General features: G+C 39.8%; 1 protein-coding gene across 3 annotated transcripts in view; it reads left to right on the forward strand.

The window, feature by feature from the left end:
- SMPX (small muscle protein, X-linked) overlaps positions 1 to 13,500 on the forward strand; it is a 53,812-nt gene that overhangs the window by 22,276 nt on the left and 18,036 nt on the right. The window contains exon 5 of one of the 3 annotated variants that reach the window (XM_011988027.1): positions 8,204 to 8,319. The exons of 1 other annotated variant lie outside the window; for it this stretch is intronic. The gene's annotated coding sequence lies outside the window, so the exon portion shown is untranslated. Of the gene's footprint in view, positions 1 to 2,351; positions 2,408 to 8,203; positions 8,320 to 13,500 lie in introns of those variants that run through there. One more of the 3 variants, XM_011988026.1, reaches the window with a different exon arrangement.

A 13,500-nucleotide genomic window follows, 5' to 3' on the forward strand; every position in this document is an offset into this window, starting at 1 on the left:
TTGAGTTAAAATAAAAGAACAGTAACTGGTGTTTTCAGCACAGTTACATAAAAGAACACAGGAGTAAGAGTAAAACAGAGTGGATCTATGACCATAGATTGAATCCCAGGAACCTGGATGGGGACAAATTGATGTGAGCAGGAACTAACCTGACACGTGGCTACATGTACTTGTTACTACTGATGACAGAATGGAACAAATTGATGAGTGAGTATCACATTCAGTCCTGCTTGTGTTGCCAAGTTGAGATGAAATATTTCAGTGTGGTAGGGATGAAGTTTCAGAACTTCCTTGTTAGAAAGCCTGGAGAGGGGAACTTAACTTTTTGTCATATTGATTATCATCACCCAACCAAGGCTGTTCAGTTGGACACATGAATTTTTAATGCAAACTTTAAAGGTTTTTTACTTTTATGAAATCCATGTTGACCTAAATTTAACCTCAGTTCCCGTTTCAGAAGAATTTGGTTTTGAAGACTCAGAGGAATGCTGTTTTAAAATGAGCTTAGAGAGGATCTTGCAGTGTTACTCAGCAGTGGGGTTGATTCAGTAGCCTTGGCTGTGTGATTACAGGGAACAAGGAAGAATAACAACTCAATCAAATATTAAAAATGTACCAGAATATCCAGAACACATTTTTGTCACTTTATTTTCTCAGAGAAGACTTTAATGATTCTTCTCTCCTTAACAAATTCTAATGCAAAACCACTCAGAGAGACCTATTTTTCTTTATTCTTACGGTAATGTGAAAATCTAAGTTGTCAGGGTAATCGATCTGAATTCCAAATGAGTACAGTCATTGTTTTAAGCCAAGGAATGATCTTTACTTTTTGTAGCAAGCTGTTTTGCTTTTGACTTATTTTTCTCCTGCAGATATGTCAGAGATTTCAAGACTTCAGTAGTCATAGTCTGTGGTTACAGAAGGAGAACATTTCTTAACATTGATTGATTCAGTGAACTCATAAGCAGTAAATACCCTCGACCAGCCATCACTTAACCCTTCACTGGTTGGATTGATTATTTTTCTTCTTGGGTCACCACTTTGTCACCCACCCTCACCCAGTGTTGTCCAGTTATTTGATCAAACAGATCATTGGTTTGAAGATTGAATAAGTCCATCATGTCCATAGTGTCAAATGCAGTGAAAACCACAAGGCTCAAGGTCCACATAATACTATCACTATTACAGTACTTTAGACATATAGGACAGGTTAGCATCTCATTTTAGCCAAGATGAGTGCCTCCTTTTATGTGGGATTTCAAATTCTTTCCATGCCCTGTGTCATGGATAGAATTGTTAACAGGAATCAATTAAAAACATTACAGAACAAGAATCAGAAAGGCCAGTGACTACACCGTTGGGCACCAGAAATGGTGGCTTATGGGAAAGGACTTGGGGCCTAGACCCAAACTGGAACCAGACCAGGCAATATAGAGACAGCACATACCAAGTCAAAGCCAAAAGACACAGGAGTGTCCCAAATGGGGCCTCAGTCCAGGCTGGAACTGGCATGGGACAGGGAAGGTAGGATGTTCAGCCATATAAATTTTGGAATCCTCCTGGCTGTGATTTAAGGTAGCCAGATGGTGACTTAAGAAAGTCCAAGAACCAGATGAAGAGGAAGGACCAGCGGCAAAATCTAGAAACCAGGTGTCCTCCAATACTTCCAATCCTGCTTGTTTGCTGCATTATCAGGAATCCCGCAGGGCCACTATCAGAAGCCACTGTCAACTTGTTTGCTTACAGTTGTAGCAGATACCACCTCAGGCTTCATGGACAAAGGTCTGGGGAACCTGCAGAACTGCTCTGGGCTGGTGTCCAGACTCTGTGTCCATTTCTGTTTGCTCCCGACCCTTAGATCAGAGCATAGGTACTCAGTAAATAACCTTGAAACTAGCTTCTATACCATGAGCACTTTCTTCTTTCTGTAGTAAAATGTATAGATATAAAACTTGGTCCCTGCTCTCAGGATACTTAAGTCTTGATGGAAAGATAAAATACTTCAAAAGGTAGCTAACAATTCAAAAATTAGATAGCAGCTTAATTATTAAAGATATCCCAAGGCTGTTTATGACCCACTAACAACTAGGCAGTAGAGATAATGTTATGACTTTTGAGGGGCTAAGGTATGATTTGGGGTCAGGGATAATTTCAAAGAGGCAGTGGGAATGGAATGGTTTAAACAGAGGCTCAGAGATCACCTCTGGACATATGGAGCATTCAGGGTATTGTTAATAATTAGACCAGCCTAGTGAGACCAAAGAGTTCCTCTAGGCACTACATCTTAAACTTTTGGAGCATAACAAAATAAAACCCACAGCCCGCCTACACCATCTCATCTCTTTTTCCAGTGGTAAAAGAATTCAGTGATATCAAAGAATTGAAGAGGAACAAAATAAGTATCAAAATGGTAATGATGCATCAATTATAAGAAAAAGCAATGATTAACAAAGGTAAAACCTAAGAATAATTCTACAATGATGCTGATGAGCACCAAGAAAGTTGCAATTGAAAGCCTTGGGACTGATGAAGCTCTAAAAAGAAATTCTCATTCTGAAGTTGCAGGAATCCCTTCTCTCTGTGTTGAACATTTCAGCATGGCCACATGTGTGGCAGTCAGACTTCATGGTTATATACTAAACTAGGGTTTTAGAAAAATGTGAAATTTTAGTGATTCTTGATAGCTCACTTAGCAGGTTTTGGTTGTGTATAGAAGTGAAAATCTATGGAATTAATCCCTATTCGTCATTAGGAACTGAAGAAAGCACTTGCGTTTTTGCATCGAGAAGTCTTTTGAGGTCAACCAGTGGGCCTTGGACCATACTTTGAGAAACATTGCTGTAGGGCAGTAAATGAGAGTGAGTTGGAATGATCTGCAGCGCCTTTTGTACCCATATACAGCCTCATAATATCAAGTTAGTCTCTATCTCATACCCCACATCAGCTAGCCAGCCCTGATTTTGGATTTTGTAGATTTGAAAAGAATCTTTATAATGCCCTGTTGGGGGAGGTGTGCCCTTATCTTAGTCTGCTCGGGCCACTATAACAAAATACCATAGACTGTGTGGCTAAAACAACAGACATTTATTTCTCACCGTTCTGGAGCTAAAAGTCAGAGATGAGGATGTCAGTATTGTTAAGTTTTGGTGAGAGTTCTCTTCCTGGCTTGCAGATGGCCATATTCTTGCTGTGTCCTTTGATGTCTCTTCCTCTTCTTATAAGGGTGCTAATTCTATCATGGGGACCCCACACTCATGACCTCATCTAAACCTAATTAACTCTCAAAGGCCCCACCTCCTAATATTATCACATTGGGGATTAAGGCTTCAACATAGGAATTTGGGGGAGGGACACAAACATTCAGTCCATAACAGTCCTCTTCCTCCAGCACTCTGCCCCATCCCTAGCATCTTCTGTTTATCCTGTCACAAACTTACCGAATCGTAATGTATTTGTTTTCTTGTTTACATCTTCTTTATGATGCTATTGCATAGCTCCTTTAAAGGCTGCAATTCACATGATACATATTAGGTACACAGGGCAAGTCTGGAGGATGTTGCCAGTGCCCTGACCACAGCAAGTGTGGGATCACTTAGAAATGTAGACATTCCAAGTCCTTGTAATCTTAGGGAGCTTACCACTTTAAAAGAAAGACTTGCTTCTCTCACAAAGGTCCATAGTTAACATTGTTGACGAAAATCAGTAATGGGCCCAGAAATTTGACTTTAAATTAATTGATTGTATTCTTCTGGGAAACTAAAAAATTAAGGAAAATGTCAAATTTGTCTCATATTCCTCAAAAGAGGAGAAAGACGTGTAAACCAGAAGAAAACTTAGTATTTGAGAATTCTTTGGCTTTATTTTTCAAATAACATCTATGTCTAGATAAGACATATTTACCAACCTGTCATCCAGAGAGTTGTCATCTCTGATAGGGGAGAACATAAGGCGCTCATTACTCTTAAATGTTAAGCATTATCATCATTCCTACTGATTCAAGGGCTAATTCTGAGAGTGTTGGCAGGAAGGCAAATTGATATACCCAGCCAATTGATAAAAAGTGTATTTAGTATGTAACAACAGACCTCCAAAACATATGAAGCAAAAAGCGACAGAAATGAAGGGAGAAACAGACAATCTAATGATAATAATTGGGGACTTCAATATCCCATTTTCCATAATGGCTAGAATAACTAGACAAAAGATCAACAAGGAAATATAAGACATGGACAACACCATAAACCAACTAGACCTAACATATATAATATATATAATATATATAATATATATACACACATGTATGTATATATACATACATATACATTATATATGTGTATATATACATATACATTATTTATGTATACATTCTATATGTATATATACATATATACATTCTCTATACATGTATGTGTGTATATATATTATATATAGTGTGTGTGGATATGTATATATACACACATATAAAACACTGCCCAACAACAGCAGAGTACATGCATACACATTCTTCTCAAGTGTACATGGAACATTGTCCAGGATGGACCATATGTTAGGCCATGAAATAAGTCTCAAATTTAAAAGGATTGAAATCATACAAAGTATGTTCTATGACCATAATGGAATGAAATCAGAAATCAGTAACAGAAGGAAGTTTGGGAAATTCACAACTTGTGGAACTTAAACAACATGCTTCTAAATAACCAATGAGTCAAAGAAGAAATCACAAGGTAAATTTAAAACTATTAATACTTTGAGGCGAATGAAAACAAAAATACAGCATACCCAAATTTATAAGATGCAATGAAAGCAGTACTTAGAGGAAAGTTTACAGTTATAAATGACTATATTAAAAAAGAAGATCTCAAATCCCATAACCAACCAATCAAATCAATATTAGCACCTATTCCATATTTGGGAAACATGCCCTTTATCATCTTATAGTAAACTTATGATTAAATTGATACGTGAATGGAAATATCATTCCTTTTAAATGGTAAGGCATAATAAATGTAATAAATCTATTTGTATAAACACTATAACAATGTAACAGAGGCTGGGAAATAAAAAATGATTGCCCAGTAGATCACCATTTTAGCAAAATACTGACTTTGGTATTTCCCCTTCTAGTCTTTTCCCCTGGGTTTACATGTGGGATGCAATACAACCAAGTTGCTAACAATATGTTGATTTGGGGTTGTGAAGACTTGGTCTCATTTCCTTCTGTGCTTGCAACTTTGCACTCTATGTCTCTATTTTCTTGTTTGGTAAAAGCAGAAAATGGCACCTCTCTCAGTCAGTAGTTGTGAAGGGTTAGGGAGATGTATTTTTGAAAGTATCTCCAAGCACAGTACCTGGGATGGGTAATTACTCAGTAAATAGGAACTGGTTCTTATATTATATTTTCTTACATAGCATCATTTATAGCACTTGTATAGTTTTGTATCTTGCTTTTTCCACTTTACATTTTATCACAAGATTATTTTTCATGTTGCTTTTCAGCCTTCAGAATTAAGATGATTTATTTCTCATAGTCTTTGACTTATCATGATTTCATAACCTTTTCCTTTTGCCAGAAGACAGAGGACTGATTTATTGTTTTACATAGAACTAGACTTAAAAACACTTCTCCAAATGTCTTCTGTGTGGTTTGTGGAAATTTTTTGTCCTCATTTTTGAAATGTTCCCTGCTTTGACCCAATTACAGAGCTCTATTCACTTTCTCTGAAGGAAATGATTTTATGCTGAAATTTTTCATTCTCTAGTGAAGCCACATTTCTTTTGATTTGTGATGCTCTTTTTAAATTTTTCCTGATCTTCACTTGCTTGGATAAAGACAGGTTCTGCAGTGATTCTGAACTGTATCAAGGTCTTGTTCATTTGTTTTCCTGGCTGGCAAAACTCTTGTTTTAGACCCTGGTTACAGCCTTTGTAAAGGTGGGTGTAAAGGACTCTTGAGAGTGAACGCAAGAAGACTTTGAGTTGATTGTTGCAGTTGCTTTAAGAGCCTCTCAACAGTAAACACACAGAAACTACCAGTGTAGTTTCTATTAAAACAGAGGTTTGGAGGGTGTAGTGTGTGAATTATCAGGAAGAAGTTGGATTGGTGCGAGAGCTTTTAGGAAGTAGACGTGAGACCAGAGAAACACATTTGCTTCAGCCAGCTTGGTGGAAAGCAGAGGTGACTCAGAACCCAATTCTGTTGATCTTCCTATACTGGCACACACATTTCCATGGGCCAAAAGACAGTTACACCTGGCACCTGTTCTACTGTCAATGTAATGGAACTCATTAATCTATCTAATTTTTTTAATTGGGGGGGGAGGGTGTGGATTTTTCCTCCCAGGGGACATTTAGCAATGTCTGCATACAGTTTGAATTGTCACAACTAGGGGTGGGCTGCTACTGTCCTCTAGTGAGGAGAGGCCAGGTATGCTATTAAACATCCCACAATGCCAAGGATGGCCTCCTACAACAAAGTATGATCCAGCCTCAAATGTCAATACTGCTGAGAGTGAGTAACCCTGATTTATCTGCTTGAAAGGTTGATGTCAGGTCCATCTTGCTGCGGACTTTTCTTTCCAAGCAACCAATGCATTGCATTTCACAGAAATTAAGACAGTAATAAAAAGAGTAAAGTAATTAATTGCCCAATATTTATAATCTCTTCACAGTAATCAAGACTTAGGAATGAAGCACTCTTAAATATGATTCTTGTCAATTGGCAGATTAAACATATTTATGGTATATGGTCTATGTGGAATTGCCTCTAACCCAACTATTTTTATAGGTTATCTTTTCATCTCAAATGTATCAGAAAGCAGTAGGTTATCTCAGCAGTTCTTCAAGTCTTCTAAAGTATTAATGTGAAGCATTAGTAGTCACCAGCATCAATATCAATGTCATCATTTTGATTGTCTTCATGAGCATTCCCATTTATTATATGCTTGTGATATGCCTGGTACCATATTTTGTACCTCACATGCATTATTTCATTCATTCCTTGGGCTGATTGCATGAGGTATATACTACAATGCTCATTTTATTTATGGGAGAGAGTGAAGGCTAAGAAAGTTTATGCAACTTGACCAAGGTCACCCAGATTGTAAGTCACAGAGGTGAGGTGCAAACCATCATCTGTCACACTAAACAGCCAGTCCTTTTAATCACTATCACCCACTGCATTCTTTAAAAATGTTCTTTTAGTTATAGTCTTTGCAAATAATATTTCACCATGTTGGGTCAGAGCAAAGCAAGCAAAGGCTAAAGAGATTACAGAAACTGTCACTGTCACAAAGATGAGCACTGAAACACAACCCTGGCATGTTGGTTGGTGGGTTCCTTTGTTTGCTCATTTGTTTATTCATTCACATATTCATTCTTTTAGTTAGTCAGCATTTACTAAACACAAAAGATGCACCAGGTGCTGAGTATATCAGGCATTAGGGATTCAAATATGCCAGAGCATCTACCCTAGTTCACAGTTTAATGGGCAAAACATTGCATGGCAGCACAAATAATTTGCTGTTTTTAAGGATTTTGACAAAAAGGAAGAGTTAATGCCCATAAATATCAGAGAAAGTATGAGAGAGAAAGAGAGAGAGAGAGAGAGAGAGAGAGAGAGAGAGGAAGGGAGGGGAGGAGAAAGGAGAGGAGAAGTGACAGAAAAACACTGATTATGGCAGTGCTGGGGATGACATGGACTTTGCCCAGTGCTGACAAAACTGCAGCAGAGGAATACCAGACCGCTGCAGAGCCCACCTGCCTTTGCTCCGGAGATGAGCAAGGGCTTGTCAGGAGTCTCTGTGTCATTCATGGTGCAGCAGTCTCCGACCCATGAGGCCTTTTCGCTCATTCCCTCTCACGCTGTGTGCAGCCCACGCAGAAAACTGGGGAAGTGAATTCCAGGCTGTCTAATCAGGGTTGGCTGCATCGTGACAATGCTGCTCGTTTTAACTCCCTGCACATGCTGTGGCATTTGAGAAGGAGAAGGAATCACGAGGAGCAAATCAAGACTTGCAAATTTAACTTGTACTCCCTTGCCACTGCTCCCTGCCTGTGAACTGATCATTCCACACCCTCTGGTTTAGGACTTTATGCAGATGGCGAGGGGGTGGCTGGTTTAATCGGGGGCAGGGTCAGTCAATTGGCTTCTCACTGAGGGAAATTTCTATTAAGCAGTCGACAGATTGGAGTCTCTTTCGTCTAGGCAGGTGGCACAAAGGTTGCTCAGAACAATTCATCTGGACTGCTGGATAAACAGCAGAAAGCAAGTATGTCCTATTGCCAGAAAGTCATTGGATGCCTTCTATAGGAAGGACAGTGGCACTTCCTTCCACCCTAGAAGATAGTGGCACTTCCTTCCACCTGTCACATTTAATAGAATCCTTAACAAGTAATACACATTTTACTGCCTAGCTCTTACCTGATCCCCCAATTTTGGATACAGATGATAACAATCATGGCTGCAGTTTAGTTTCAGAGGCAACAATTAATTCCTGAAAACTACCCCAACAGGTTTATTAAATTCTGAGTGTTCAATCATCCATCTATTCAGACTGTTTTCATTGCCTGATCATTTTGTACATGGGCTAGTTGGAATTTACCTTGGCCATATTAACCACCTTCTTCATAATGCAAATTAGCAGCATGAATTGGATTTGAGTGGGAAGGATTAAAGTGCTGGGATAAATTCACTCATTTATGAAATGAACATCTATTTACTGACTGTTTCAGGCACTACTACATTAGAAATAGGTGATACAAGACAACATCCCTCAAGGGACTCACAGTCTAGTTGAGTAAGGATGTGAGAGGGGATATTAGCACATAATGGTTGCAGCAGGAATGGAGAAGAAATGACAAGGTACAGCCTTTGAACACAGGTGACAAAGAGTCTAGACAGGATGTTGGAAAACAGTTATTCCACTGAAAGAAAGGTGGAAGAGAGGTGATTCAAGTGTAGGTTTATACCCTGGCTTTGCTATTCCCTTGTTTTGTGATTTTATATAATTGCTCTGCCTCGGTTTCTTCATCTGAAAAATGAGAAAAATACCTAACTCCCAGAGGCAATTCTGCTGTCCACCCTGAGGAACATTTAGCAATGTTTGAAGACATTTTTGATTGTCACATCTCAGGGTGGGTACTCTTGGCATTCAGGGGCTTGAGACCAAGGATGGTACTAAACACCCTACAACACACAGAACAGTCCTCACAACAGGCACCGATAGTTCCAGGGCTGAGAAGCACTGAATCACATAGTGTGTATATCTAAAGTTCTGTGTACCACGGGAGCTATTACCATTATTAACTACAAAATGTTACCATTAGAATTAACTTAATTTAAGATCGCCTATCTATTAGCAGTGAGTCCCAGGAGCAATGGAATCAAGGTCAGTACCAGTCTAAAATCCCAGTGTCCTATTTCCCAGTTTTGTGTTCCTACTTTATAGGAAAGGCAAACAGTTTTCATTTTGAGTGTTGTATCTGTTTCATTGGTACTGACTGCTGAGAAGGGTTGGGAGCCTGAGTTCTGCGGGAAGAAGTGGGGCAATCATGGCAGAGTGGGCTGTGGCTGTGTCAGGTGGCATGGACAGGCTTTCTGCAGCACATTTGCTCACCTTACAGCAGCCACTGGACACTGGATGTGCTGGAAAGAGTGGGACACACCTGTCCTTCACTTGCAGCTCTGGCACGTAGTAATTCAGTGACCTTGGGCAACTTCCTGACCACTCTGAGCCACATCTATAAATAGGAATAATAATGTAAGTCTTGAGGGGACCGTAAAGATAGTTAATTGACTTAGATAGGGCTCCTGGTACACAGCAGCTTCCAGGAAGTCTTCATTCCCTTTGCTGTTCTCACAGTCTGCCCATACCTTCTGCCCTGTGCCCCTTGCTTCCAAGGCTAGGAGTTGATTGGTTTTTAAGTGAAACACTGTCTGAAGAGTAGCTCTGCACGTTTCCCCAAAGAATATGAAGAAAGCTCACTGAAAATTAAAATCCATTAATTATCTTATCTGTAACTAATATGAGCTCACTGAAGCACTTGCAAACATCTGGGAGGATCTCTTTCTCAATCACCTGAATCCTTTGAGCTTGAGCCAGTTCATGAGATGATTTCTAACCTGCAACTATCCTCTTTCTCCTGGAGGAGGCATTGCAGTTCCAGTTTTCAAAACCTGCAGCAGCTCATGTTTCCAAGGCCTTTGTCTCAAGACAGCAAAATTACAAACATTTCACTTTAGCATTTTCATTTTGTTTTGGAGACTTCAAGGAGTTTCCCTCCTCTCACCCTAATTTTTAACTAGCAAATGCATCTGGTTTGTAATTTCTGATTTTTCTCTGAAGAGAATCAGTTTAAGAAATACTCGGAGAGTTGAGCTGCCATTGCCCTACTCTCAAGGAAAAGTTAAATAATGGACTTTATACAGCATTTTCCTGAGCATTTTGAATGGGCTTTATGGCCAGAAATAGACATTTCACCTTTTTAGTAATCTTTCATACATAGGCTATGCACTTTTGGAGTCTGGTCCAGAAAATAAAATGAGAGCTATGTCGATCTCAACGTCCAGAAGTGCCCTGGGTATCTTCTCTATGACACCCTGTCCTGGGTTATGCCCCATTCACATTCAATTTCCAGCTATGATCACCTTACAGAAGTGTTTTCTCCCTCTATCTGACATTACTTAATTTGATAATCAAGTTATGTCTACGTTGCAATAACAGGTAGGCAGTCGCTAGTAAATACAGGTGCCAGAGAACCCGGCAGCCTGGAGACTTTGTGAAATGGCTGCTTAAGGGGCATCACACAGGCCAGGCAATGCGGAAATAGGTTTATTTGGAAGTTTTATAACACATACAAAATCACATCTTTTAACTAGGGGATAATAGTAGCAATAATATTAACAAACCCTTGCACTTGATTTTAAGAATTGCAAAGTACTTCCATGTCCATTCTCTCTTTTGAACTTCATAACAGTTCTGTGAGATAGGTAGGGCAGGAATTGACTTTGCAGTTCATTTTTACATGACTTCCAACTTCACAAAGGGTGGAAGATTGTGGGTTGTATTGTCTTCTCCCTCCAGAGAAGGTTCATTTTAAGACTAATTATTAATTAAGCCTATTGAAGTCCATCTGTAGAAAATGGTTGTAATCCCTTTTAATCAGAAAAGTAGGATCACTGTGTAGTCTGCAACAGGTGCCAAGGAAGGGGATTAGTTACAATCCATTCCATGGGCCAGAATTGAACAGATAATGGCTCTGCTTATACCCAGATGGACTTTTGTCACTGACATGGAAAGATATTCAAGGTTAATCTACCCACCTTTATCTATAGATATATTTCAAAGGAAATGTATTATCTCAATTTCTACCTCTATTTACTATTTTCTTGTTTAATTTAAAAAAGTCATACTGTAATCTTTATACACATACAAACATACCACATACACACACACTTGCACATACATGCTCACATATGGTAGAAGACAGATTTGATCCAGGATTTGGAAATTGGGTTGAAATGTCTTAATTTCAGAAAGACCAGGTGGCAAACAAATGGGTCTGGGGAAAACTTCATTTCAAGATGTCCCCAAACCATTGCCCTAAAGGTCAACTCTTCTGGAAAGCTCTTCATTTTCACTGACAGCTAAGAAATGGTGTCCCAGACACCATGCGAGGTCATATACAAAGTTTACTGCTTGTTATCCATCAGGAGAGAGAGCCTGGGAGTCATTCTGAGCCAAATCCAATCCAATTATGGGCCAATTATAGACCTGCTTTCACTGCCAGGAGCAGGCCACCCCAGCAACCCAGCTGGTGTCAGAGCTCCTGGTTGGCAGGGATTCCCAGCGCATAGGAAGACAAGCTCATGCCCCAGATAAGACAAAACAGCTGATAATGCTCTAGACCAGCACAGATGGCAAATGCAAGTGCATTAGAATGGTTCTTGATCCTCCTTACCACCCTGACTGCCATCCCTTCATAACTGAGTCCAGATTCAGTTTTCTCTCCTGTGTGGCACCATTTTTTTTTTTTTTTAACTATGTGATCGAATTCTGAAATACCAAGAGGTGGTAGGCCAGACTTTGCTCCTGTACTCAGGGCCAACCTTCCATTACTGGTTGGATTTCTGAAGCCTATGCTATGGTGCTAACTGGGGTCACAGTGCCTGGATACCCACAGCAGCACTGACAACCTCACTGAACATGTAGGAGCTAAAATGCCAAGAAACTTGAGTTAGAAACTTGACTTAGGTAAAAATAAAGCTATCTCTATTAAAAATCAAAACAATTTTGGCTGGCACTTCCAACCTACGGAGATCATTTCAGGTCCACATTCTAGCATCAAATAGTGTCATTATTCCTGCAGGCTGGCTTTGCATGGATGACCTGCCAATTTGAGAAGCCAGCATTTTTGCATCTTTAACTGAGACTTTGAGGATAGTGGGGACAGGGCAGCACCAAGGACAGCATCCTGTGGGTGGCTGCAAAGGACACCCTTTTCAGATTGGCCTAGAGCTGTGGTTCTCAAACTTTCACATGAATCAGAATCATTTAGACGGCTTGCTGAAACTGAGATTGCCAGGCCAAAGCCCTAGGGTTTTCGATTCAGTAGGTCTGGGATGGGTTCCAGAGTATGCATTTCTGACAAGTTCTTAGGGAATGCTGCTGCTGTTGGTGGTGGTTTGGGATCGCACTTTGAGAACCACTGACCTAAAGCCATCAATCAGATTGTTTAGGTCTGGACATTCAGAAATCCCCTAACTATCCCATCACCTCCTCCACAGTTTTCAGGCTAGTTTCCAAAAGTACAGTGAGAAGCTTGGTCAGATTTCTTTGCTGGAATTTATATATACTAAGCATCAATGAAGCAATAATCACAAATGCTTGTAATAGTGCTTCTAATGGTCAGGCACTGTTGCAAGCACTTTACCTTGTGAGACGTCAGTGAGTTAGTACACGTAAGAGCTCCATTTTACAGATGAGAAGACTGAGGCACAGAGATGTTAAATGACTTTCCACAAGGTCATACAACTAGATAGTGGGGCAGCCAGGAGTCAAATCCAGGCTGTCTGACTTTTAATCGTTACCCCAGTCTGACTCTCAATGTGGCAGAGAGGTCCAGGGGGTGAAATGAGCTGGGTAAATTATGAGGGACAATCCTAATGTAAAGGATGAGGAATTCTACATCATCTTACCCACCAGTCACTTAACCTTACTGATACGATGTTCATTTCTGTAGCTGTTTAGTAAGTGCTGACACTGTTACAGTTCAAGGGTTGGAAAACCAGAGCCCACAGGCCAAATCCAGTCCATCACCGGTTTTTTTCTTAACTTTTTGAGATCGTTCTAGATTTACATGCAGTTGTAAGAAATAATAGAGAGAGATGCCTGGATGAAATGACTGGGAATAATGAAGTCATTTTTTCCAATCTCTAATGAAAGTATTTCTAAATAAGGCTTTGCCAAGGTTCAAATATATGCTGAGACAAAAAAGTTGGGT

Source organism: Mandrillus leucophaeus, unplaced genomic scaffold (assembly GCF_000951045.1).
Source record: "Mandrillus leucophaeus isolate KB7577 unplaced genomic scaffold, Mleu.le_1.0 Scaffold321, whole genome shotgun sequence".
NCBI lineage: Eukaryota > Metazoa > Chordata > Mammalia > Primates > Cercopithecidae > Mandrillus > Mandrillus leucophaeus.